Source organism: Erpetoichthys calabaricus, chromosome 7, assembly GCF_900747795.2.
Source record: "Erpetoichthys calabaricus chromosome 7, fErpCal1.3, whole genome shotgun sequence".
Lineage (NCBI taxonomy): Eukaryota > Metazoa > Chordata > Cladistia > Polypteriformes > Polypteridae > Erpetoichthys > Erpetoichthys calabaricus.
Window position 1 is genome coordinate 62916005 of NC_041400.2, and position 27950 is coordinate 62943954.

General features: G+C 35.6%; 1 protein-coding gene across 6 annotated transcripts in view; it reads left to right on the plus strand.

Moving 5' to 3' along the window:
* The window catches only part of LOC114654277 (EGF-like repeat and discoidin I-like domain-containing protein 3), a 981185-nt gene that overhangs the window by 811116 nt on the left and 142119 nt on the right, over nt 1-27950 (plus strand). The gene's annotated exons all lie outside the window — the stretch shown is intronic.

Sequence of the window (27950 nt, forward strand, 5' to 3'; positions counted from 1 at the left end):
ATATGCCTCATAATTTTTAGGTGGCAATTAACCACAAAAAAGAATTCATAAATTACCTAACAATGAACTTGTTATTCCCTTTGTCTGTTATTTTATTTATTTCTTAATCTATTTTTTAATCTCACATATTTCAGTATATGGTTGAAAAATCAAATGACAGTTCCTGGCAGCTTTGAGCACAGGGCTGGAGCTACATCTGTATGGGATGCCGGGTCATTACAGGGAATCTGTAATTTTAAAATGTGTGAAATGATTAATTGAGTAGAATGTGTTTGGAAGAAGGAGGTTAAAGTCACAAAAGACTACCGTTTAATAACTCCGAGCAGGCTTTGTGATTTTTCTAAAGGATGTTCTTTGCAGATACATTGATAATGTGTAAGGTATCAAAATAATCACTTTACTGAAACAGTCCTTAATTTAGAAAAAGCAACACAGCTGATAAATTGGGTGCATAAAGACATTAAGTGGAAATATTGTTCATTGAAACAAAAACATTGATCTCTTTGGGTGTCTTGGTTCAGCCCCTCTTCTACCTGCAAACATTCTCATAGATTCCTCATAGATTCAGGCTGAGTAGAGAAAATCAATGTGGCCCACATTAAATAGAAATGTTAATTCAGGTCACATATACAAAGTAATGCTTCAAGGTCCCAATGTCTTATTTCTTTGTTCAAGAATGTTTACCGTAAACAGTGTTTACCACTTTTCATTTATGAGGATCTGAAGGAAAAAAAAATCAGTGATTAACAACGTAATTCCTGACCTTTTACAGGTCAAGCTCTCTCCTTTGACTGTGCCTGACTCCATCTGCACATGGATTAGCAACTTTCTTACTGGTAGAACATAGCTTGTAAGATTGAGTAAGCACTTGTCGAATACATTCACACCGGAGCACCACGTTTCAGTCTTTACTCAAATGACTGTATTTCTTGGGAATACTCTGTAAAACTTATGAAATTTGCTGATGATTCCACATTGATTGGCATTTTTCACAATGTTGATGTGTCCAACAATAGAAGGCAGGTTGAGCATCTGTTTTTTTGGTGCATTGAAAATGGTCTTGTCCTTATTGCTGGAAAGATTACTGAAATGACCATAAATCTCAGTATATGTGCCCTTATCAACAAACACATATGCATCTGTGATTCAGTAGTCACCACTGTGGAGTCCAAGTTGCTAGGAGCTATAATTTGTAGCATACCACACAGTTGTACAATAGCAGAGTATACTTTACATGGTGCAACAGTAATAATTTAACACTACAATGGTAGGTGAGCTTTTTTAAAACTTCATTAGGAAGTACAATCTTTGTTGGGTGCTATGATCTGTGATTTTAAAAAAGTACTGTGCTTGTCCCTGGGTGGAATCTGATGATCTGAAAATCTTTTTGGGAGTTTTGATACTCAAGGAACTAAAATTTGACATCAAAATTGGAACAAAATGTAATACATATTTAATAGGCTGTAAATGTATTAACACCTCCCATGATGCCATTTTGTTTTTTCGTTAGGCACTACCATTTTTAGGGTTTTGTATCAGCTGTTTCCTTGATAATTTCCAAGATCATCAAGGTGCATGCCTGCTGGTGACATTACCATTAGTGACAGTATAAAGGTCACGATGTACATGTTCTACTCACTCAAGTTTAAGGAGATAAAATACATTTCTGTACAATTTTTTTTATAGCGTTTCTCATATAAAATTTTAGTATTGTTCTCACTGATTTTGTTTTTTGCTTTGTTTGGGGCTTTGATGTAAGACTGATTTGACCTCATCTTAATGAACTTGGCACAAATCTTGGATTATATGTATCAACTGCTCCTCTCTCATTCAAATACCAAGTCCTGTCCTTGAGATAATACATTGAGATTATTTCCAATGTAAAAGATATTTAGGGATCATGTCAGATCTTCCGTGATGCAGACCCCCTGTAACCCAAAACTTATAACCTTTTCCAGCTCCTCTCCATGTATGTAGAGAGCAAAGTGTTTACTTTTCCTGATATCTGATATCATTCATTTTAGACATATTAAGGGCCAGATTATTATTTGAGAACCACTCAGACAGGGTGTTACACCTCCTCCCTATATACTGTTTCATTGTTATCCAATATCAGACCAAATATGGTATGTGTCATCTACAGAGTTAATTATACTGTTAGATGAATGAATCAGAGTACAGCCATTTGTAAAAAAAGGAAGAAGAGAAGATGGCTGTGGACACACCCTGCAGCATTCCAGTATACAGGTTTAGGGTGGAGGAAGTGTAGCTTCTAGCCCTGACATTCTAGGATCTGTAGGTTAAGAAGTTCATGACCAAGACTTCTTTCCTGGCCATGTCTAAGTGTATGAATCATTTTATAAGGAATTATGGTATTAAAGCAGAACACATATTCTGATTCTCCAGATGCGGCAGGGCCATATGAAGTGCAATCACAACAGTGTCATTTGTGGATGTGTTTGCCTAATGTGCAAACTGGTGTTGATCATGATTGAAAGGGATAATTGTCTCGATGTGTGGCAATATCAGTTTCTCAGAACTCTTCATTATTATTGGGTTTGAAGCCAATGGACAATCATTCATGTCACTGTTAACATTTTGGGAACAAGAATTATGGTAGTGGACTTCGGCAAGTGGGGACAGCAGCTTGTTGTAATTAGAAGTTAAATGTGTTGGTAAACACTTCTGCTAAGTGGTCTCCACATGCCTTTAGCACACAATCTTAAACCCAACTGGAGAAGCTGATTTGATAATGTAAGTTTTCCATAATATGAACTTCAAGAGGTGACGATGTAAATCAAAACATTGTTCTTTCTCTGATGGTTTAGTGTGAGTGACATCTTCACCATTTTGGCTGTCAAAACAAGCAAAAAACTGATTTAGAACATTAAGGAAACAAGTCTCATTATTGGAGTGAATAGTATTTTTGTTTTTATAGTCCTGTCATTACTTTAATCCCTTTTCATACACTGCAAGAATTAATATTTTTAAAATGATCCCCAATGGGCTTTTAATATCTGTGCTGAGAATCCCTAATGCCTTTTTAAGGTTTTTCACTGGCAGCCTTATAAGCCTGCATATCGCCATGTTTAAAGGCTACATCACTTGTCCTAAGAATTGCCATATCTTGATATTCAACCATGAGTTTTGGTTGGGATACATTTTAAAGTTCTTTTATTGTCGCTGTTTTTTTTTTTTAGAGTTTATATAGGATGACACCGATGAAGTATATTTCTGTACTTCTGCCTCCTGTGCAAACAGAACTCAGTCTGTACTTTCAAAATAGTCTTGCAGTGGCTTCCTCAGACCATATTTGCAATACAGAGGTTTTTAAACTGGGATTAAAAATAACAACATATGGTCTGATAATATTAAGTATGGGGATGGTGAGGCTTTTTAGGCTGAAGTACTGGTTTAAATTTGATTCAAAATAATTTTTTTCACATAGAAAAATTCAAATACTTGTAAAAAGTCTCCAGCCACTGTAACAACACTATTCAGAGTTTCATTCAGATGATTGCTAATAGCACCACATAACATAATTAGCATGTGACACCCAGACTCGAAAATCTACATAATGTCAAGTCAAGAAATTGTGCAAACAATATTATTGCTGATCTGTTCATTCCTGGACATCAAGTCTTTCCAGCCTTCCATTCTGGGACATGTTACAGAGCACTGATGGCTAAAACAACACAGCATTAAAACAGTTTTTCTTGCTAAGCAGTGAACGTTTTTAACCTTTCATCTGCTACTAACAGCACATTGCGTTACATTGGTCATTAGATTATGTGTTTAGAATTGCTTATATTTAACACTTGAACAATAATCTTAGTTTTTCCTTCAATCTTCTTATATTTTCTTTCAATGGTTGTGTTACAGTATGTGCATGAATTTTAGTATGTCAGTGTACACAACCACCAAGTCATATTTCTTGTATTTATAAATGTACTTTAATAATAAAATGATTCCATTACATCCCATTGAATTTAACAATTATTTGGAAAAAAGCTTTTTATAAAACAAAGTATGTAACTTAAATCACTTTACCTGTATAAACCCAATGCTATGACTATTTTCCATGCAAAATTCTTTGCAACAGAACACCTCATATACTGTTCTATATTAGATTAAAAGGAAATGTTCCAAAATGTAAGATAAATATAAAAATATATAAACTAGATCTAGAAAAGTACACAACCTATACCAATGTGTACCAGTGTAGTACATATTGTAGATTTCCAAGGAAATTCCTTTGAAAGAAAATTATTGATACAGAGCTGCAAGTTTAATTTATACAAGGCATATGCTAACTCATTAGAGTTAGTCATTAGAAAACAAGGTTATTTCTAAGCATTTTTGGAAATTTTTAAACTTTCTTATTGCTTCAATATCAAAGTCCCCTTTGATCAATGAGATACAAAACCTAAAGCACTCAAAGACCATTGACCATTGATACAATACTGCCTCCAGTTTCAGACATTTTAAAAGCAGGATCTCAAGATGAATGATTCAGAGAAAGCGCTTTATTACTGACTAACAAGCACAATAACCATATAAGCCTTTTAATACCTCACTCTCTTTCCATTCTCCACAGAATATTTAAATCTCCCAAATATGTATCCTTCCAGTACCCAATGTACAATAATAGCATCTAAACTGAAGTTTCTACACTTTTCTTCCCACTAATGTGACATTTTGCAAAATGCCAACCTGATTAAGTGGTCCTTTTCCCCTTTTCTTGTCTCTTGACCTATTAAACTTTTTTATACCCTTACAGTTTGTAGTTCGCCAATATCAAAACACAGCCATTCTATAAAGAAAATAAATGCTTGACACTGTTTTGGTGTCTATTCTGAGTCTGCCATGATTTATTTCATTATATACAGTAAGTAATTGTGTAAACACAACATGTATATTATTTCCAAACCAAAATGTGCTTACTTCAAATCCATGCTTCATTATTGACTTGCATGAACCTTAGCTGTTGATGATATTGGGCTTTACAGAAAAAATACTGCATTTGTATTGTGCTAACCTTTAATGAGACATAACCTGAATTCAAAAAGAGATTATGTGTCATATTGAAATTCTAACATTTATGCTGAACAAAGAAACACTGTTTTGGTAATGTTTCCATGGTCTTTTCAGAAGGCTGCACAGCTTGAAAATAACACAGCAGTAAATTTAAGTTTAGACTCTTAGAAAATCAATGTTGGTATACAGTTTTGATAACTTCAAATGTAGTTCTGTTAAAGGACTGGAAAACCTTTTTATCAAGATACATTCTATTTGGCTCTGCCTTGCCCTAATACTCATGGTCATATTGAACTCCTCCACAAAACACTGTTAATATACTTTTGATTGGAGCCCAGGAATCTGAATGCAATGGCCAGCAAAGGGCAGATGCCACAAAAATTAAATTACCTCAGGTATAGGAATTTTGTCCCTTAAATCATAACAAAGAATTAATGCTTTACTCCGTCTTGGCAACAAGAGAATGCTGAACCAGAAGTATAATGGATACAGCCTAATTAATTTTTTTCTTATATACAAGCCACTGGTAAATACAATCATGAAAGAGCACATAGTGCGCATTATTAACTTATTAAAGAACTGTCACATGCTTATAACCCTTAATAGTTAAATAACGTCCATACCATGGTACCATATTTTGGGTATAATTAGTATTTGTTTTTAGGCCTTAACAGTACATTACATCTGTTATTTTTGACATAACAAGCCACAGTGCAAGATTTATGCTCTTTAGTGATCATTTTCATAATATTTGAGATGCTTTGCATCACACCATTATTTCACTCATGCATTTTGGATGAGTAGGCATGAATTTCCTGGTTGGAGATCCACCAAAGAATTTCCTGTCAATTTGGAAAGATCAGAAAATAACAACCAAAATGTCCTTTATTGGTCAAACTAGTGTGCTGTGTTTGCATACTGGTCACATCTGATACCATCTTGTTGGTTCTTCAGGTATAAATAGACCAGGAAGTGTGGGGTGAGTGGCTGTTCAAGATCAGGCTCATTGGTACTCTTCCTTGTCAAAGTTCTGTTGTCTGTGGAGGAAAGAGAAAAACAGGCCGTCAATACCCTTATGTACACGACAGCATATAAATAAAGCTTTTGTTTAATTTTTATTATTTTTTGAGTATTTTTTAGTATCTCAGTTTCCTTTTTTTATTCTTGTAGCTAAGGCCAACTTACATGAAATATTAATATCATAATCACTGAACTGACAGAGGTTAATTATGGTAGTAATTAGTGTTAATGGTGCAGCTGGTGACATCGCCATCTTCAAGATGTTGAGGTAACAATTTGAGGAATCTATATAATTAGCCAAAACACTGGAAAATAAGAGCTAGTCTAAAATTCCAAAAAGTTGGAGGGATTTCACTTATGCAATCAGTTATCTACAATTTAAACACACACTAAGCAAAGGATAAATGTTTATCTTTGTAATTTACAGTCAGTTGTGTTTATTAAATCACTCCAATGTGTAAATGCTGCCATTTCATTTTCTTTTTAAAGATGGGTTGGCTTGTCTTGCCTTTGACGCTACTCCTTTCTTGCTTTCTGCCCCTTGATCAATGTCTAGGATGGTACTTCCCAACACTTGCTACCTGCTTCTGACCACATCCCACCACATTCAAACATGTTTGGCCCCAACTATCAAAAATGTTATCAGTTAGGAACCTGTGCTTAGAATCCATTTCTTGTTTCTGTATTGTTGGTGTTTAGCTCATGTGCCTGGTTTTGCCTCTGCTACATAGTTTTTTTCTGACTATATCTGTGCCTCACTGAATATACCTATTTTGGTGACCTCACAGTTCCAAGTTGTGCTTTCGTGGACATTAGTCTTGCTTTACAAGCTGCGAGTATCTCACATTTGAATTCACCTTTAAGCTACATTATCAGGCATATTTCCTTGCTCTTTGGCTCCACTATCACTTGTCAGCTAGTTTCTGAAAGCAGCAAAGAAAGACATCTATCTCCTTGTAATGCAGTATAGAATGAAACAGATATACTGATTAGATTAATAAATGGCTAATTACACATGTATACATTATTTATGTTTTGTTCCTGCAGAAAATTAGTCACTTACCTTTGTTAGCTTGTTTCTGAAAAATCTAAAATGTTTTGAGTTGTGCTTTTGTAAATGTTTTGGTTAAACAAGGTGGATAGGTTTAAAAAGGTATATAGGTTGTTAGGGACAGTAGATGTGACAAAATATACGGCATACAATTTGCCATTCACATTAGAACCCTTCATCTCACTCTAGCCGGAAGAATTAATGTTGTTAAGATGAATATCCTTCCTAAGCTTCTTTTTTTATTTCAAAACATTCCAATATATATCAATAAATCATTTTTTAAGCAATTAGATTCAACCATAACCTCATTTATTTGGAACTCAAAACATTCACGTATCCGAAGAGCGACCCTACAAAAGCCTCAGGCAGAAGGTGGCATGGCTCTACCTAATTTTCAGTTTTATTACTGGGCAGCAAACATACAAGCCATAAAAACCTGGACACAAATAGATGAACATACACACGCTTGGTCTGCAATGGAAGTAAAATCCTGCAATACTTCTTTATATTCCCTGCTCTGTGCTCCAATAAATGCAAGTTATCGCAAATATACTAATAACCCAATTGTGCTTCACTCACTCAGAACATGGAATCAATTTAGAAAGCAATTTAAGATGGAAAATCTTTTATCTGTGGCACCTCTGCAGGAGAACCACCTCTTTCAACCCTCGCAAACATATCAAGTTTTTAATATCTGGAAAAAATTTGGGATTAAATTGCTGAGATCTTTATATAGACAATATCTTTGCATCCTTTGAACAATTACATTCCAAATTTAACCTTCCAGCTACACATTTCTTTCACTATCTTCAAATTAGAAACTTTGTTAAAAAGATCCTGCCCGATTTTCCTCATTTCGTACCCTCCACCAGGCTGGAAAAAATACTGCTCAATTTCGAGGACTTAGACACCATTTCTACAATATATAAAATTTTATTAGAGTCCCTTCCTTTCAAAGATCCAAGAGGACAATGGGAAAAAGATCTCTTAATTAATATATCAGAAAAGGAGTGAAAGGTAGCATTGCAGAGAATTCACTCGAGCTCCATATGCACAAGCATAGAATTATTCAACTTAAAATTATATATCGAGCTCATCTGTCTCGCTTAAAACTGTCCAAAATGTTTCCAGGGCAAGATCCAACCTGCGAATGCTGCAACCAAGCTCCTGCCTCACTGGGTCACATGTTTTGGGCATGCACCAAATTAACATAATTTTGGACCAAAATATTTAAGTGCCTTTCAGACAGCCTTGGTGTCACAATCCCTCCTAACCCATTAATAGCTGTGTTTGGTGTTCTTCCAGATATATTTGAACTGGAGAAGGACAAGCAAACTGTGATTGCATTCACTACACTTTTGGTACGCAGACTGATTTTGTTAAATTGGAAGAATCCTAACTCTCCTCTAATAAGTCATTGGGAAGCCGATGTTTTATATTATTTGAAACTGGAAAAAATCAAATTCTCAGTTAGAGGATCTGTACAGACATTTTTCAAAACCTGGTAGGATCTAATCAATAATATTTTAGAATAAGAAGAAATAATTATTTCCGCATTTCTTTTCCTTCTCCATTTATCTTTTTTGCCCTATTAAACTCAATAATTTAGGCATGTTTACAAGCCTTAAGTATTACTCCTTTGGCCATGCTTTCCTTCTCAGGTGCGGGGTTTGATTTGTTTTTCAATCCTATTTTTTGTACGGAATGATTACAATAAAATTAATTAAAAATAAACAAAAAAAAAGAATACTGTAACACTGGTTGCACATTTAACTCATTTTAAGTGCATCTGTTTTTTGAATACAAAGCTAGAGACAGCTTTGACAGCATCATACACAAGTGCGTGCCAGTAGCGAGTAGTAATACTCACGTACATACCCCCATGGGGTCATTTTACAACTGCTGTCAATCTATCATGTGCATCTTTGCTCTACAGAAGGAAATTTTAATACTTGGAGAAAACCTATGGGAAAATGGTCAGGATTTGCATACTCCAAACAAATGGTGAAAAGAACTTGAGTTTCAAAGCCTGGTGCCATGAGATATGATGCAGCACCATTAATCACAGTGGCAATGTGGTGTCCCTTGTATACATAAATGAACAGTGTAATAATTTAGTTAAAGGTGTACAATAATGGCTGCTGCCTTTTGAACAGTAAGTGATGAGGATATAAACACTATACGGCAATAGGAAGCCCTAGTTTCAGGACTGTTTACTGTACATAGCAAATGGGAAATTACAATCCACTGGAGAAGCTTCATACAAAATAGATTTAAACAATAAAAAGCTTTGTGCTATCTATCCATAAGCTTGAATAAGAGCAATAAAAAAAACAAGGCAAACATGAACAATGAAAAAGAACCCTCAGTGGTATTTTCAAACCCTGAAAACCTTCACTGAGGAAGAAATGAAAGAGGGCTGTAATGTCTTCATTTTTATGTTTTTTATAGCATTAAATTAATTCTTTCTACTCTATCTTTACTGCTCATGGGGCATTTTTATATTTAAGATGCGTGCTAAAAGTCTGACAAAATCAGATTTGCTTTAAATCAGTTTTCAATAATCAATAAAGATTGTAGCAAAATAGTCATTTGGAGTTTTCTGCTTATATAATATGAATGGAAACAAGGATTTCTTATTTTACTTCTGTATAGATGCTTTAAATTAAATTTAAGTACTATAGAGGGCTATTGGCTACAGTCTTGAATGTGACCAAAGTTGCTGGCTCAGTCCATGCTGCTGGCCTTCTGTGTTTCTCTGAGTAACTCAGATAACCTACTGTACCTTTGCTACAATTGTCAAAAATAATGTACTACATAAAAAGCTAAAATGTCTACTGGTTTTGTATATTGCATTGGGAGTAAATGTGTCTGCCACAGATAAACTAATAATAGACTGTATTTTTTTTTAATTTGAAAAAAGTTTGGGCATAGAGACCTGTTTGTGCATGCAAATGTAATTCTTGAAACGACAGCCTGAGATATATACCTGTGTAATGAAAAAGTTTTCAAGTATGTGGGTTTTCGGTGTCTAAGAATCTACTACATAATAAAACACTGAGATCTGTGTGTCCAATCCCTCAGAGCAATATGATTCACCAAATTGTCTTTGCTGTAATTAGTTTGATGAAAGAGGAAGTGTGACACCATGTGTAGTGGGAATTGGGGTCACCAGCCTACACTCTAGGTGTTTAGTATGACCAGGATGATGGTTTAAGACAGGGAGACACGGACACAAAAGGGCTGGGTTTTTGCAAAAATAAAGTGAAATTTTATTTACAGGTGCACATAAAGAAAAACAAAAATAATGTCCGGCGGAAAATATATATACCCAGTCCAATACCTCAAAGGACACACAAAAACAGAAATGAAATGGAGCCCAAAGATGATGACTATTTACAGTGCTGACTGAAAGTCCCAAACAAAAAAGAAAAATGCACACAAATTAATTAAACCCATTGTGAGATATGGCCGGCCATTCATCCCAGGCCAATACTGCCAGGCCGCTAGATGGAGCCCTCCTTGCAACGTGGAGATGCCCCGAATTCCAGCAGGACATCATGGACTATGGTGTTTTAATACACAGCCCTGCTGGATAACGTTGGGGCCGCCAGGGGACATTGCAGGGAGACACAGACAAGTTTATTTTCCATACAGCCCGGAAGTAAATCCTAGTCACATGGTTGAAAGAAATAAAGTGCTTCTGGGCTGATGAAGAAAAGAAGTTTTTACCTGACCCGGAAGTGACAGAAAGTCACATGGACTGAGGGACAGAAACACTTCTGGGTCACTGACTATAAAGGACTCTGGAAAATCCCAGACGGATGAGCTGAGTTGGGAGGCAGGGTGGCTAAGCATCTGGGAGACTGGAGGATTATTTGATTATTGGTTATTTGTATAAGTATTGTGGAGAGGAGGGTGCTTTGTGCACATTATTATTGTAATAAATAATTATTGGACTTTTTATCTGGTGTCTGACGTTTAGTCTGAGGGTTCAAGGAGTCACGGGGACCCTTAAACTGTCACACCATAAATACACAAAAATAAAGCTGTCTTCCTCCACAGAAATCCCAGTCAGGAAGCTCGCCCTTACAAATAGTGTATAATACAGGGTTTACTAAGAAAAATACTCTAAATACAAAAAAGAAAAAGTGTATATACAAACATAAACAGTGCACCATTAACCACAACCCAATAAATACCTCCAGCAAAGCTAATCCAGAGATATTTACATAAGAAGAAAAAATATTTGCAAAAATCAATGCACAAGCAGTAGTGCTTGGTAAATTCAAGACAGTGTTCTACCAAGTATCTATCTATCAGCAAGATCTAGCCAGAAGACCCTTTCTAGAGGCCAGAAATTTAGGGATGGGAAGATCGATACCACAGTAATCGATACTTCAATACTCAAACCATACTCATTTGGTATCGAGTACCATTCAAAAATATCGATTACTACTTTTTTCCATAAGATACAGTAGCAAGGATCATGCAAAAGGCGTAGAATGTATTAACACACTTTCCGCGCTCACGTAATGAAATGAGCAGACGCGCTGTAACACAACAGCGCCATAAAGCCACACCCCTTGCACAGGCACAGACTGCACACCAATGTCAGACTTAGAGCTTAGTTGTATGCTGCTACTTTTTACAGATGGAAAACAATACAGTCGCCCGATGCAGTATTTGTGAGAAGAGACAGCAGTACAGTGGCAAAACAAGCAGCCCACTTAAACACTTAAAAAACACACATGCTGTTCAACAAAAAGACGTTTGTAAAACATCAAAGCAATGCAAGTCTGAAGCCTGGTGACTTAGCTGCAATCAATCCAGAATAAGGGAGGTTGCAGAAAGTTTTCAAAGATGCACGATATCTTATTCAGGTAACTCAGCTATTAGCAGGATTATGTAGATGGGAATTTACTGAAGACTTAGTTGAGTAAAATTTTTTACCGTTTATCACTCATTAAACACTTCATAAACTTATGAAGCATAAAGCCCGTTGTTAGCATAATGGAGGACTCATAATAGTGAAGCACAACTGTCAGAGCATTTTGTCACGAGTTCTGTCCGTTTTGTTTTTCTGCTAACTAAAACGAAGGGTACAGTACAATGGATATGCATAAATAAGAATTTTAAATAGTTTTAACACTATGCAAAATACTTACTAACTATGCCTAATTTGAAGATTAAATCTTTCACTAAAAGTAGTTTTTCGTTCCGAAAAATAACTGCCTGAGTAAATGTTAATAAATATATTAATTATTTTGCAAGTTTAGTGCATTTAAAAGTACTTTAATTGCATTAGTAACAGCATCTAATGCAGGGGTCCCCAACTCTGGTCCTGGAGGGCCCCAGTGGCTGCAGGTTTTCATTCTAACCCTTTTCTTAATTAGTGACCTGTTTTTGCTGATAATTAACTTCTGTTGAATTAATTTTAGTTGACGTGTTTTTTAAAGATTTGTTCCTTTGAATTGCTTCATTTCTTTCCTTAAATGGCACCCAAACAGAAATGAAACGTGAACTGAGTGAGCCAACAGAAGACCAGCTAAGTCAGGGCCTCAAACTCCAACCAGTCGCTTAATTAGGAGCTGATTCTTGCTGTTAATTAAACTCGTTCTTTAATTCCATTGCTTGTTGCTGCTGCTCTCATTGTGCAATAGCAGACATTTCTGAAACTTGATTTTCTCTTTTCTAAGAGCTCTGTTAAAATGTTTTGTGGACCTGAGCAGATCAACATTCCTGAAACCTTCACCTTTCTTTATTTTCAGATATTGCATGATGGTCACAGTTTGCTGGTCATGCTTTGGTTCATTTTGTATCTCATTATTGTCTGGCAGCTAACTAAGGATAAAGAAACAATTAAGGGGTCCGAGTCTATAAAAGAGCAAGTCAATTAAAATGAATTCAAAAGAAGTTAATTAGCAGCAAAAACAGGTCAATAATTCAGAAAAGGGTTAGAATGAAAACCATCAGCCACTGGGGCCCTCCAGGACTGGAGTTGGGCACCCCTGATCTAGTGTAATAAAATATAATGTTTCTGTTTAATTTTATATTGTTACAATTGTATTGTGCTCCTGTTATCTCCCACAGTTCAAAGACAAGCAGGTTAGGTGGACTGATGATGTTAAATTGGCTCCTGGTGTGTGTGTGTGTGTGTGTGTGTGTTCACCGTGTGATGGGCTCTTGCCATGTCCAGGGATTGTTCCTGCTTTGAACCTGCAGCGGCAAAATAGGATTAAAGGTAAAAATGTCAGCATTATTTTTTCTAACTACAAATTTGAAACTTAACTAAATGTAAAGCTAATACGACAAAATGTTTCTCAATAAAACAGAAGGGCAGAGTATAATAGAAAATACAAATGTGGGAATATTATTTTTTTTGTAAATGTTAGTGTTCTAAGGGGATCGATTTAAGTACATTCATGAATAACCAAATCTTTGTAAAAATGTAAAAGTTAATATTAGCGTTATTACATTTGTATGTTCATTCTTTGCTACCGGGATCCTTCCTACGTGGAGTTTGCATGTTGTCCCTATGGCTGAATAAGTTTCCTCCCACAGTCCAAAGATGCACAGGTTAGGTGAACTGGCAAAGCTAACTTGGCCATAGTGTGTGTTTGGTGTGTTTGACCCGTAATGGATGGGCACCCTGTCCAGAGTTTGCTCCTGCCTTGTACCCTATGGCAGCTGGGATAGGCTCCGGCACCATCCCTTAGCCCTGGTCTGGAGTAAACAGGTTAGAAAATGACATGCCATGTTCATTCTATTAATGTAAATTTTGTAATAAATTTATTATGGTGACCTTAATACTGTGTTGCGATATTAGTTAATTTAAATGCATACTGGCCCATAAATATTAGCCATTCTAAACGCTATCATCATTTGAAAACAAATTCCTATGCTTTTTTAAAAATACTCAGTATTGGTATCAGTATGAAAATCTGACACATAAAATACTTGTATTGGTATTGATTTCAAAAACAGTGGTATTGCCCATCCCGACGGAAATTCCCTTTTGTATTCAGCACCCTCGCGGTGACCAATTAAGCCACTGAACGTCATCCCTTCATGGGCACGCGATGACGTGGACGCATCTACGAAGAGAGGCGTCTCTCACCCTGTGCAATTTACTATAAGAGTGAGAGCAGCTGGCGCGCATAGCTGTGCCGGTCTTTGAGACGCTTCTCTCCTAAAACTGAAAGTAATCCATTGTTTTCTTCCCTTCCCTGAGTTACTGCTTAGATAACTGCCGATACGGGATCCCTTTTATAAGCCGCGACAAGCCGATACTAAGGCACTTCATACTTTCCTTTACTATTCTAGCATTATGAGGTCACGGGAGGCACTCGGACGAGTGGAAGACACACAATGCCATTCCAGCCAGTCAATGGCGGAACTGTCCTTCCACTCATGTAGTCTGCAAAGACGTCCCTCTGCACTTTGTAAATGGACAAAGCGTCGGCCACACGATCCTTCCCCAGGGCTCACTCGTCCATCCAGCCAGCTTCCCTTCTGTTGCACCAGCTCTTGTCCATTCCTGCCCTTCCGTCTCTCTTCCTTTTTATTTTCTTTAACCTCTGCATCATTCTGTTGATCTTTCTTTCTGTCCTTTTGTCCCCCCTCTGCTGTGCAGGCACTTTTTTATCTAGTCTAATTGGGTGCAGTTATGGTGGTTTGTTCACTCTGAGTTGTAAACGAGGCACCTGACTGATTCTCTTGCATATATGCACAATCAGCCAAGCACCCCAATCAATCCCAGAGTGAAGCGTGCTTGCACACACCTGCACCCGATTGGAGCCTGTACGCAATTATTTATTTAAAAACTGCACTGCATGATTGACCTCTTATCACAGGAACAGCATTGAAGGTACTTGTAGGGCAAGAGATAGCAAATATTTTAAAATTATTCTATTAGCAGTCTTTGACAGGTGCTGTGGCTTGAGGTGATAAGTACAGAACTGTTGAGCTTTACATTAATGAATGAAATGAGAAATTAAACAATCATAGAGAAGGGCCATAGTTTTTTATTTGTAACCCAGTGTCTATTATTGCCCCATTGGACAGTCATTTCAGGAGGACATTGCTCACTACAGCATGCACTTATCATGTGTATTAGCTTATTTCCATGATGAGGATAACCAAAATTGGACAGCTGAAGACTGCTAAAACAGTCTGTTGAATCTTGATTACTTTAAGGGTACACAAATGGTACGGTCATAAGGTCAAAAATCCAATGTCAACAGTTCACGTTGGTGTTGGTGGTATAATTTTATACAGAATACACATTTTGAGCCCCTTAATACCAATCAGTCATCGCTTGAATGCTACGACCTATTTCATTATTGTTGTTGACTATGTGCATCCATTCATAGCCACAATTTACCCAATTTACTTTCAGCATGATAATGCACCAAGACACAAAGAAAAAGTCATCTCAAACTGGTTTCATGAACATGACAATGAGTTAATTGTTCTTCATTGGCTTTTATTTAATCTGAATCCAAAAGAACATCTTTGGAATGTGGAAGAACAGGAGGTTTGCAGCATGAATATTCAAGTGACAAATGTGCTGAAACAGCATAATGCAGTCATGTCAACATGGACCAGAATCGTAAAGGAATGATTCTAACACCTTGTAGAAAATACGCCATAGAGAACCAAGGCTGTTTTAAGAGCAAAAGGAGGCCCTTCCCTGTATTAACAGAGTGTTCCTAATAATTTCTCAGTAGGTGTATACTGTAATTGCTCAGTAGAAAACAATTTTTAAAAATCATGCATCAATTCTGAAACATGCTTATCTAATGTAATTTGTGGGGTTTGGAAATGTACAGCTACAGCTCTGGCAATGCCCAGCATTGGATAGGATGCCAGAGGTCAATAGCACACAGCCAAATTTACTATGCAGAGCTACTTTAGATGATATAGTTGTCCTACCTGGCATGGTACCCTCACTATTTTAGTATATTATATGACAGACAATATGGTATAATCCCTCTACTCTCTACATATCCATTACATTATCCTTTTTGTCAGGTAGTCTTAACTTTTTAATTGGTTGGAATGTGCCCTGGAATATTTGTGTATAAATTAAAGATCGATTTATTTGATTTAGCACCCCATACTGCATAACCATCAGCCTGCCATCTGCTATGCACTGCAAATCAACAAGGGTTATGAGCCCTTTAATTCTCCAAAGCCCATTTCAGGAAACAGTTTATTATTCATTGGCATGCATTTTTTTGTTGTGAGCTTTCTGATTTTATAAATCACACATGAAACACTTGCTTATTTAAATTTTATGCAAGAGTTACTGCTCTCCAAGCCTATTGACATTTACTGTATGTTGACAAATTGAACAAACAGTTTTCCTAATTATGTTAGAGATGAATCCAGACATTAGTTATGATCACTGTAAGATCAGCCCTCCTAAGGATTTCATATTTAATTTATATTAAATTTTTTTCTGGATATACAGTATACATGAAAAATTTGAAAACTGAACAGTATATACGTAGAAGAGAACTAATTTTAGTCTTTCGTAGAAATCACAATGTATTACAGAGTATTGTTTACAGTACCATTTTTCATCACGTTTGTGCAACATGCAGTTTTATTAAAGTTTCATTCAGGGGTGACTCTGAGTTAGCAACAATGAAAAACTGATTTTTGTAAGATAAAGGAGAAGTAATATTTATATAAAACCAAAGAATTGTAACACAAGAGCATAAAAGAAAATGCCACAAAAACTTTTTAGGGTAACTTTTGTTAATTATTTGTTACAGGTGGCAAATCTGCAAATTTGTACATAATGTATATTTAAAATATTTTATGAGTCAATTTACAACTAAACTAAATTTTTAGTTCTACATGAGATCAAATGCTTTGGTAGCTGAAACATTATTTAACACGCATTCCACAGATGTGAAGCCCTCCATCATTGCCATGTTTATCTGTTTGTCTGTCAAACAATTGAGCTCAAAGTGGACCAATTTCATTGGAATCTGGTTTGCTTATTCTTCCTGAAAAATTGTTGGGATATTTTGAATAGAGCACACTGTGCAGAATTTTGAAATTTCAAATACTTCCTTTTAAAAAGCATGATAGAATTCAGCAAAATATCCTGTGCAATCTAAATTAGCAAATAATTTGCTGTTTCAAACCTCCCTTCACACACACCCAAATGTTATGCCCAGCATGCATTTTCTTATTGTTTCTAAGTATCTGAATCTTCTTTTTTTGAGTATAGGGTCATGTGGAGTCGCAGTGTATATAATGCTTCAAACTTTGTAGATATAAAAATAGATGACATCCTCATTTAAAACGTTTTCTTGTTTATTCATTTTGGCACAGAGAACTGATTTTTTTGTTTTAGTACATTTAATAAGGTTAATGCACATTTGTTTATGTTTCAATATTCCCTGTGAATTCTTTTAAAGCAGCTAAAAGGTAACCTTTAATTTTATTTTAGAAGGTGTAAAGTATTTCTAGTCATCAAGACAAGAAAACCTGAATTCAGCTCACCATGGAAGATAAGTTATTTTTGCATCCAGTGAATGCAAAAATACTGTAAGTTTGTTGGAAATTTTAATACTGACAACATGCCCACCCAAATGTTGATTCTAAAAATGAAGTCCACATTTATCATTATTCATCTCATATACAGTACATGATACCGTTTTCTATATGATACTGTATATTCTGCCTCAATGTATTGTAACTGCAAGGTGTATAGGAACAACAAAAGTTAGGACTCCACATTACATTTTAAGGCCAGCCATGCTGCTTTTGTTCACCTTTGCATGCCTAGATTACCTTCTCAAAGAATGCTTTTCCTTCTTTACAGAAGATCAGTTAGCTGTTTGCCTCTACTACTGTGACTTCCCATGTTTTCAGCGAGAAGGTTTTCACGTAGAAAATGTGGATGCCCCACCTCTCTGATCCACTCAAGTGTTTCTGGACCCCCTGTCCTTCAGGTTTCTTGTTTAGTTATGTCATGGATTATGAACTTCTGATTCCCTCTTGAAATGAATGCAAAGCTACCTTTGAGAAATTTGGAATTCTCAACCTTCTTTTTTTTAGTTTTGTCTTCCTTGAACATTCTTTATGATCAAGCAGGGTGAATTTTGACCACATTAAGCTGTCTAAATTTCATTTGCAGAAGAATTTTTATTTTTAGGTTAGATTATCTTTAGAATAACAGATTGGTGAACTAAAGCCACTGGCCCACTTTAGAAAGTATAAAGGTAAATGTGTCTGCTTCTTCATAGTAAAAGAGAGTGGAGAGAAACCTTAAATGCATTTTATGAAACCAGTAGTCTTAGGTCAGGTAGCTGTCAGGTCTATCCTTATGAATTTTTGAATGTGAAGAGACAGAATTGAAAATAGGACTCATTTGTTTATATAATACTAGCCGCCCCCCACGTCTCTGCCTGCGTATTAGTGAAAAAGGACAGTGAGTAGGGCCCTGCCTGGCTCCCTACTCCTGATGTCATGCTTCCCCCTCCCCTCAGCCTCTGTCTTGGATTAGCGCAAACATATCGTTCCTGCATGCAATGAGAGTAGTCGCAAAATCAACCGGAATGTTAAAGCAAATTGTAGAAAAAAACCTGATCTAAATCTGCTAAGTAGTTCTTTCATTTGCTAGCTAAGTGGAGGTAAGGTACATACCCCAAGGCTGGAGCGTGAGTAAGGAGGTCTGTGCCCCCCTTCCCCTTGGCCTGCTACATGTCTCTCGGATTTGTAGAAGTAAATCTGTACTGCAAGGGAACTATGATACATAGCACAATGACAGAAGTTGCAAAATCAACCAGAATGTTCCAGCAAATTATAGAAAAAAAACCCGATCTAAATCCATTAAGTAGTTCTCTTGTTAAAAGCAGACAGACATACAGATAGACATACAGACAGATGTTGGATTTTATATATAGAGAGATATAACTGAATGTATTTAGAATATTGAATATATTAGGATTAGGTAGATCTAATTGCACCTTGAGGACATTTTTTTCACAAATGGCATTTATACATTGTTCAAGGTTATTCCAAAGAAACAGTAAAGAACTAACAAAAAAGGAATGCAGTGTCATAATACACATAGGATCCCCATGGATAATAAATTTGAACTCTAACAGTACATGGTAAGTATTTACTGTTCATTGGGATCAATCTCCCACCCACACCAACTTTGTGATTCATAATTCAAAATGTCAATAGCATTGGGGATAAAATAAATTCTAAATATATTGCTTTTAACTCTAGGGAATCTAAACCTTGAGCCTGATGGCAGCATTTGAAAACTTCAATTGACAGGTTAGCTGTCTGACAAAATAGAATTGGTCTTCTTACTAACCTGAATGTGATAAACGTCAGTGAGAAAGGATTGCTACTGAAAAATAATTTTACTACTAATTTTGACAATATTGCTGTGACAGTTTTTGCTTTCTGTGGTAAAATTTCTATGTCAATTACATCTTGCCTGAAGAAGGGGCCTGAGTTGCCTCGAAAGCTTGCATATTGTAATCTTTCTAGTTAGCCAATAAAAGGTGTAATTTTGCTTGGCTTTTCTCTATGTCAAAAGATAAAAGTAAATCATAGGAATATACTATGATTTGGCATAGGTCAAAGTTAATTGTTGTCAGTGACTTTAAAAACAGTTATTCAGTAAAAAGATTTGCATATTAGATTAATTGGCTACCTCAAATTAGCCCTTTGCAAGGGAAACTGAGTGAGTGTGTGTGTGTGTGTGTTTACGTGTACACTGAGATAGACTGGCACTCCATTCCAGGCTAGGTTCTCACTTTGCACACAGTGCTGCAGAAATATTTACAATCTCGCACTGGCCCTGAACTGGATAAAAGATTAGAAAATGGCTGGGAGGAAAAATAACATGACCAAATACATTTCTTTAATATTTCCTCTTTGATTTTTTTTTGGTACATAATCAATGATAGAGAAGAAACATATTTTTTTTAAATCTGGCATTCAGTTCTAGAAAAAGTCACCTAGATAAAAAACAATTAATCATTTTACAGATGACTAGTGTTATTATTTAGAGAGCGTATTCAAAGTTTGGCTACTGAAGCAATATATTTTCAATTAAATTTACTTCAAGAAGCACAATGCCCTACTTTTACAAATACTATGCTAGTTTATCAATTAAAATGCATAATGAAACTAGAAAGCTTATTTTTTTTAATTTTTGCTTACAAAGACACATTTGCACAATTTAAAATGCATAAACCTTTTTAAATTTCAGTGACCAGAGTCACATTTCCTTTCCTTTTTAAATTTGCAATTACAACAGCCATAAGATAAAGCGGTCCAGTCAAATTAAAAACCTTACTCTCAGGATAAAAAAAAAATCTGTATTTGTATGCTAATTGTTGCATTAGCATATTTAGTATTTAGGTATGTATTTTATACATATTTAATTTTTACATGTACAGAAGGAAGTTTGTGGTATAAAGTGATTAAACAAATAAATTCTCATACTCTTCATCAGAATTAACAGATTCAGAGAGTAAACAAACTCAGATATTTTTAATTTGCCTCTTTGTTTATGACCATAATTCAATTTGGAATTTATATTATGTTTTAGATATTCATTCTTTAATTTTTTGTGCCTGCTTTTTCTAAAACAAAGTCACATTATCAGATAAAACACAGGAACAAGTCTTGAATGTAGTGCCAGTCCTTCTTAAGGCAAGCCCATGCACACACTCACTCCACTGGGCAAATTTAGAGATGACAGTTAGCCTAAAGTTCTTGTCATTGGGACATGGAAGAAAGAAACAAGGGCAAACAAAGAAAAAATCATGTGGATTCGGGCAAGTGTGCAAATTACACAGAGACAGGATTTAAACCCTGAAATGAGGGGGTGCACTAACACAATCCTAAAGTGTACAAATGCTAATTAAACATAAATCTGAATTACGAGAACTATTTGATGTAGAAACATTTTTGTTAACTCTCTAGGCCATCAAACATGCCTGAATCTTTGACAATGAACCAACTGCTGCCTATTATTTATAAACAGCAAACAATCTATTATTTACTGTCCTGTACTCTAGTTAGAATGCCAAATAAGCTAAATGAAACATAATGAAAAGACAGTGAGATACTACCGGCATATTGCAGAATATAACTTTTCACAGCTGAAACATCTATTGTTAGAAACTTCCAAACTGTTTTGTCTTAATTTGCATATTATACCAAGGACCAGTCATGTGTATGTTAACTTCCTGTTTACACATTATGCAACAACATGTTGGAAGAATTATGCATTGTTTCATTTTTGGTTACATCCAAACAGGCAAAATTTCTTAATCTTAAATTGGATTTTTGAACTCTTAGGGAGAGAGCAAAGTTGTGGGTTTGGTTGTCTTTCCTGTTTTCCTCTATCCTCTTTTATGTATGTGAGTCATTTTAAACAACACATCTACTGTAGATCATCTGATCTATAGTTTAACTTCTACAGATGTGTTGCCAGTTAAGGCATAACAATCTCCTTTGTTTTTTAGCAAAAGTCATTTAAAAATGTGAACATACCACACAGGCTACATCATAGTTTTTTAGATTACAAAACAGCAACTACATGTCCTAGTTATTAATCTCTCAATTGACTTATCAGTTAACAGGGAATTACAATAATATATATTACCAATATAAAACAAAATTTTTCCCAAGATAATCCCATGATATATGATTGGTGTTTTCAATTGAATACAATTAAATTATGTGTCTTTTTTTTATAATTTTATTGATTTTATGGAAATCACACAACATTCCATACAAATAGATCGATTTTACAAGAATAGGATTGAAAACAAATCAATCCCCACCCCTGAGAAAGAGCATAGGCAGCAGAATAAGACTTAAACCTAGTAAAAATAAGTAAATACAGTAATCCCTCGCTATATCGCGCTTCGCCTTTCGAAGCTTCACTCCATCGCGGATTTTATATGTAAGCATATTTAAATATATATCGCGGATTTTTCGCTGCTTCGCGGGTTTCTGAGGACAATGGGTCTTTTAATTTCTGGTACATGCTTCCTCAGTTGGTTTGCCCAGTTGATTTCATACAAGGAACGCTATTGGCAGATGGCTGAGAAGCTACCCAGCTTACTTTTCTCTTTCTTTTGCGCTGAGTTTCTCTGATCCTGACGTAGGGGGATTGAGCAGGGGGGCTGTTCGCACACCTAGACGATACGGACGCTCGTCTAAAAATGCTGAAAGATTATCTTCACGTTGCTATCTTTTGTGCAGCTGCATGTCAGCTCGAAGGGCACGTATTGATTTTTGCTTGAAAAACAAACTCTCTCTCTCTCTCTCTCTCTTTGTCTGCTCCTGACGGAGGGGGTGTGAGCTGCCGCCTTCAACAGCTTTGTGCCGCCGGTGCTTCTCATACTTAAAAGGCAAACAGCCGTATTGATTTGTTTGCTTTTGTCTCTCTCTATCTCTGTGACATGATCTGCTCCTGACACGCACTCATTTGAAGAGGAAGATATGTTTGCATTCTTTTAATTGTGAGGCGGAACTGTGATCTCTGTCTTGTCATGGAGCACAGTTTAAACTTTTGAAAAAGAGACAAATGTTTGTTTGCAGTGTTTGAATAACGTTCCTGTCTCTCTACAACCTCCTGTGTTTCTGCGCAAATCTGTGACCCAAGCATGACAATATAAAAATAACCATATAAACATATGGTTTCTACTTCGCGGATTTTCTTATTTCGCGGGTGGCTCTGGAACGCAACCCCCGTGATGGAGGAGGGATTACTGTAGATAAATTAATAAGTGAATATAGATAAATGGAGAATAAAAAGAAATGGGGAGAGAATCTGCTTCCTCAGTGCTTTAAAAGCTTATTGTAAAATGTTATTGATTAGATCCTGCCAGGTTTTGAAAAATTTCTGCACAGATCCTTTAAGTGAGAATTTGATTTTTTCCAGTTTCAAATAATATATAACATCAGTTACCCACTGACTTAAAAGGGGAGAGTTAGGATTCTTCCAGTTGAGCAAAATAAGTCTCCGTACCAGTAGTGTAGTAAAGGCAATCACAGTTTGTTTGTCCTTCTCCACTTTAAGCCCATCTGGAAGTCTACCAAACACAGATGTTAATGGGTTAGGAGGCATTGTGACACCAAGGCCATCTGAAAGGAGTTTAAAAATTTTGGTTCAGAATTATGTTAATTTGGTGCAGGCCCAAAACATGTGACCCAGTGAGGTTGGAGCTTGATTGCAGCGTTCACAGGTTGGATCTTGCCCTGGAAACATTCTGGACAATTTCAAGTGAGACAGATGTGCTCGATATATAATTTTGAGTTGAATAATTGTATGCTTTGCACATATGGAGCTTGAGTGAATTCTCTGCATTGCTACCTTCCATTCCTTTTCTGAGATATTGAGTGAGAGATCCTTTTCCCACTGTCCTCTTGGATCTTTGAAAGGACGGGACTGTAAAAGGGTTTTATATATTGCAGAAATGCTGTTTAAGTCCTTGAAACTGAGCAATATTTTTTCCAGCATAGAGGGAGGTGGGAGGTGAGGAAAATTGGGCAGGTTCTGTTTAACAAAGTTTCTAAGTTGAAGATAGTGAAAAAAATGTGTTGCCTGAAAGTTAAATTCGGAATGTAATTGTTTGTAGGATGCAAAGACGATGTCTATGTACAGATCTCCAAGTGATTTAATCCTAGATGTTTTCCAAATAGTAAAAACTGCATATGTTTGCGTGGGTTGAAAATGGTGGTTCTTGTGCAGAGGTGCCACCGATAAAAGATTCTCTGTCTTAAAATGCTTCCTATATTGGTTCCATATTCTGAGTGAGTGAAGCACAATTGGGTTGTTAGTATATTGGCAATAACTTACATTTATTGGGGCACAAAGCAAGGAATATAAAGAGGTACTGCAGGATTTTATTTCTATTGCAGACCAAGCCTGTGTATGTTCATCTATTTGTGTCCATATCCAGGTTTTTATAGTTTGTATGTTTGTTGCCAGGTAGTAAAATTGAAAGTTAGGTAGAGCCATGCCACCTTCTGCCTTTGGCCTTTTTAGGTTTGCTCTTTTGGATACAGACAGTGAAATTTTGTTGATAAAGAGCTTTATGTTTACTTGTGATGTTTACCCCTAGATATTTAAACTGTTCTGCAGTGATAAAAGAGAAGGTGTCCAATCTAATATTGTGTGTTTGAGAATTCACTGGAAACAGCACACTTTTAGTCAAATTAATTCTGAGACCAGAAATCTTTTGAAATTCTGTTAGTGCTGTTAGGAGTGCAGGCACAGTATTTTGTGGGTCTGATATATACAGTACCATATCATCTGCATATAGAGAATTTTTCTGTTCAAGTCCTTCTCTGATAATCTCCCCTTATCTAATAAGCATTTTGACAGTGAACTGCCAGTGGCTCAATGGTGATTGCAAATAGTAGTGGTGACAAGGGGCATCCTTGTCTGGTACCGCGTTCTAATTTAAAGTAGTCTGAATTAATGTTGTTAATACAAACTGAAGCCTCTGGATTGGTATACAGTAGATTGATCCATGCACAAATGTTTGGGCCAATCCCAAATTTCTCAAATGTAGTGAAAAGGTAGTTCCATTCAATTATATCAAATGCTTTTTCTGCATCCAAGGATAATAAAATCTCTGGGATGTTTGACTTTGCAGGTGAATATATTACATTAAACAGACATCAAAGATGGGAAGCTAAGTGTCGGCCTTTAATAAATCCAGTTTGATCTTGTGATATTACCGAAGGCAGCACTTTCTCCATCCTTCTAGCTAGGACTTTGGAGAGTATCTTAACATCATTATTCAGAAGTGAAACTGGTCTGTATGATGAACATTGTAATACGTCCTTATTTTGTTTAGGAAAGATGGTGATTAATGCTTGGCGAAAAGTTTGAAGTAGAATTTTATTGTCTCTAGCTTCTGTGAATGTTGCTAATAGGAGGGGAGCTAGCTGAGTGGAGAATGTCTTATAAAATTCGACAGGGTAGCCATCAGGGCATGCTGCTTTCCGACTCTGAAGTGACTTTATAGCATCTAATAATTCTGATAGTGCTAACGGTTTATCCAATTCCTCTGCACTAAGAGTATCTATTTGTGTATCTCTAATGCATCCAGAAATGCATTAGATTGTGTCTTGTCTTCTTTAAACTCAGTAGAATATAAGGATTTATAGTAGTCTCTAAATGTGTGCTTTATATTTTTATGGTCAATGATTTTGTCTCCGTTTGTGTTGGTGATTGCTGGGATTGCATTGCAAACTTCTTGCTTGTGGATTTGTATTTTAATACATTTATGTTTATTAGGGTGCCTGGTGAGTAGATGTGTTACGTGTTGTCAGACATGAAACTAAGAATATCACTGTACTTTTTACACATGACAATGCAACAGTTACTACTACTACCACATATACACATACAAATAAATAAGAACTAAACAGAAAAATTACATATAAGATGAAATCTAAGATTTCTCTGCAGGTTGAAAAGATAAGCATATCCTGCAGAGTGACAAGAAAAATCCTTGTTAAGCATTTTTTGCTTCAGAGTTTATAGCACATCTTTAACCACAGGGAAACATACAGTATAATGGTGATTAATTCTTCCATGTTTTGTTTCAGATAATACAAAACATCTTTCAGCCATCAAGGAAAAGGAGAGTGATGCTTAATTCTTTCAGTTGCACAAGATTAGTTGTTGAGCTAACGATGTGGCAAGAGCTTAAGCATTAGAATAGTCTTTGTGGATGTGTTTTGCATTAATTATATTTACAGAGGTGGATCAGGTTAACTTATTTTAATTCCAAACCAGCTACTATAATATTGTTCAAGTCAGTATTGCATTTAATAATTCAGTTAGCAAAGTAACCTTAGTGCATGAAACCTTTATAACTGTCAATAAGGAATTAAAATTCATAATGCAATATGGTGAGTGCATTTAGGCATCACTCACCACTGATTACAAATGTTTATTTGTCCAGTAGATAATTGGGAAGATCAATGAAAGTGTTAAAGCATATGGTTCACTTTGTAATAAGTTTATATATTGATATTTTAATCACTGGAATGGAAAGGAAGCTCATTTGGTTGATTGATGAGAAGACAAGTCTCTGTGTATATACAGGTAAAGACAGTTAATTCTAAATATGCATCACTTAATCCAAGTTTGAACATTATCCAAACAATGAAACATATGAAATTTATATATATATAATAAGCACATTGAAGAAACAGACAAAATGCATTTCATGTAAATAATCTTGTCCTTATTTAGTTTTTCTGACATCTAGTTGAAACCACTCATTATTTGTCTTATTTCTTACATAGATAGGAAAGCTTAGCACTCACTTTGACATGGTCTCAACTAAAAGTACCAAATATAGTGAAAAATATTGATGAAAAAAAACTTTTTAAAGACTATATTAATTCAAAAATAATTGGTTTTTCCCTGTCTGCTTCCCTATGTAGATTTCTTGCAACACAGCATAAACACTATGTATTAACATCTGGCCTCCTGTAGATGTTCCACTTTGATGAGATTTACTGTAATTTTAGAAAAACAAACTGTGTTTTTGTGTGTATTGCCCTGTTTTCATAAAATATACTATATATTTATTTTATTTTTTGCAAAATGGACATCTGATTTCTTTGTAAACAAGGGGAAATGCTTTCATTATGGAATTTTTCACATACAGTGTAACAAACTATTCCTTTTCTTTAAATGTATGGGAAAAAAACAAAGCAGTTTGGTGCTGTGAATTTCTAGATTTAGAATATCTAGTTCAGCATGCACTTGTTCAGATTTTGCTCACTTTGACATGTTTATTGTTTAATTGTAGTAAGAGATCTGTACTAATTTCCAATTATTATTCTCCAAGTAGTTAGACGATGATCTTATTCTAAACCAAGAATCTGTTCAAAGAATTGAAAACCAAATTTTATGCTTTTTAGGCTTTTACGTATTATTTAAAAGTCTTTAAAGGGAAACCCCACATATTTTATTTTGCACAATACTATAATTAAATTATTTATACATAGCAAATTAATGCTTTGGTAAGTGGTGGTTTGCTTTTATGCAGCATCTAAAGCCATTAAGTAACAGAATTCACAAGGTTTGATATAGTAAACCTATGTAAATATACATTTCTATAAGGTTACTTCTCAATTGTTTTCTTCATGGATTGATTTTACACTTGTCCAGATTTTCTGTGGCATATTCTTTGTGCTCATTGCAGCACAGGGTAGCAGCAGCTTTGCATTTTTGCTGAATATATGTTATATATAAGGTGAAAACACTGTATGACCATTAATTTTATCCCCTAGTAATAAAGTTAAATTCTGCTATACAAAAGACTCTTCACCATCTCTCTCTCTCTCTCTTTCTGTTGTTCACATTCCATTTCCTCTTCTTGATTTTCATTTCTACTATGCTGTCCTATCCTTCCTTTCCATATTCAAAGTTTTCTTAATTTATATACTCAATAAAGCTTTTTTGCTGTTGTTCCAAATGCAGCATCGCAATATTTCAAGCTAATAAGCTCACCCACCCACATTCAAACCTCCAAAATCCAATTCAAGGTCTCTCTGGACAAAGCTCACCCTACAGAACCCAGTGCAAGACAAATATCAGTTCTGAATGAGGCTTCAGTTATTTCAAACCAGGTATGTTATAATATACAGTATGTACAGTAAAGGGTTTTAATTGAGTGAGTCAAGCGACTAGCAAATACAATATATTTTGAAAGAAGTAACTAAGAAAAAATACTGTACAATACAAATCGTGTATTCTGAGATTTTAATATGTAAGTAGGATGGAACTTGAAGTAACCCCTTT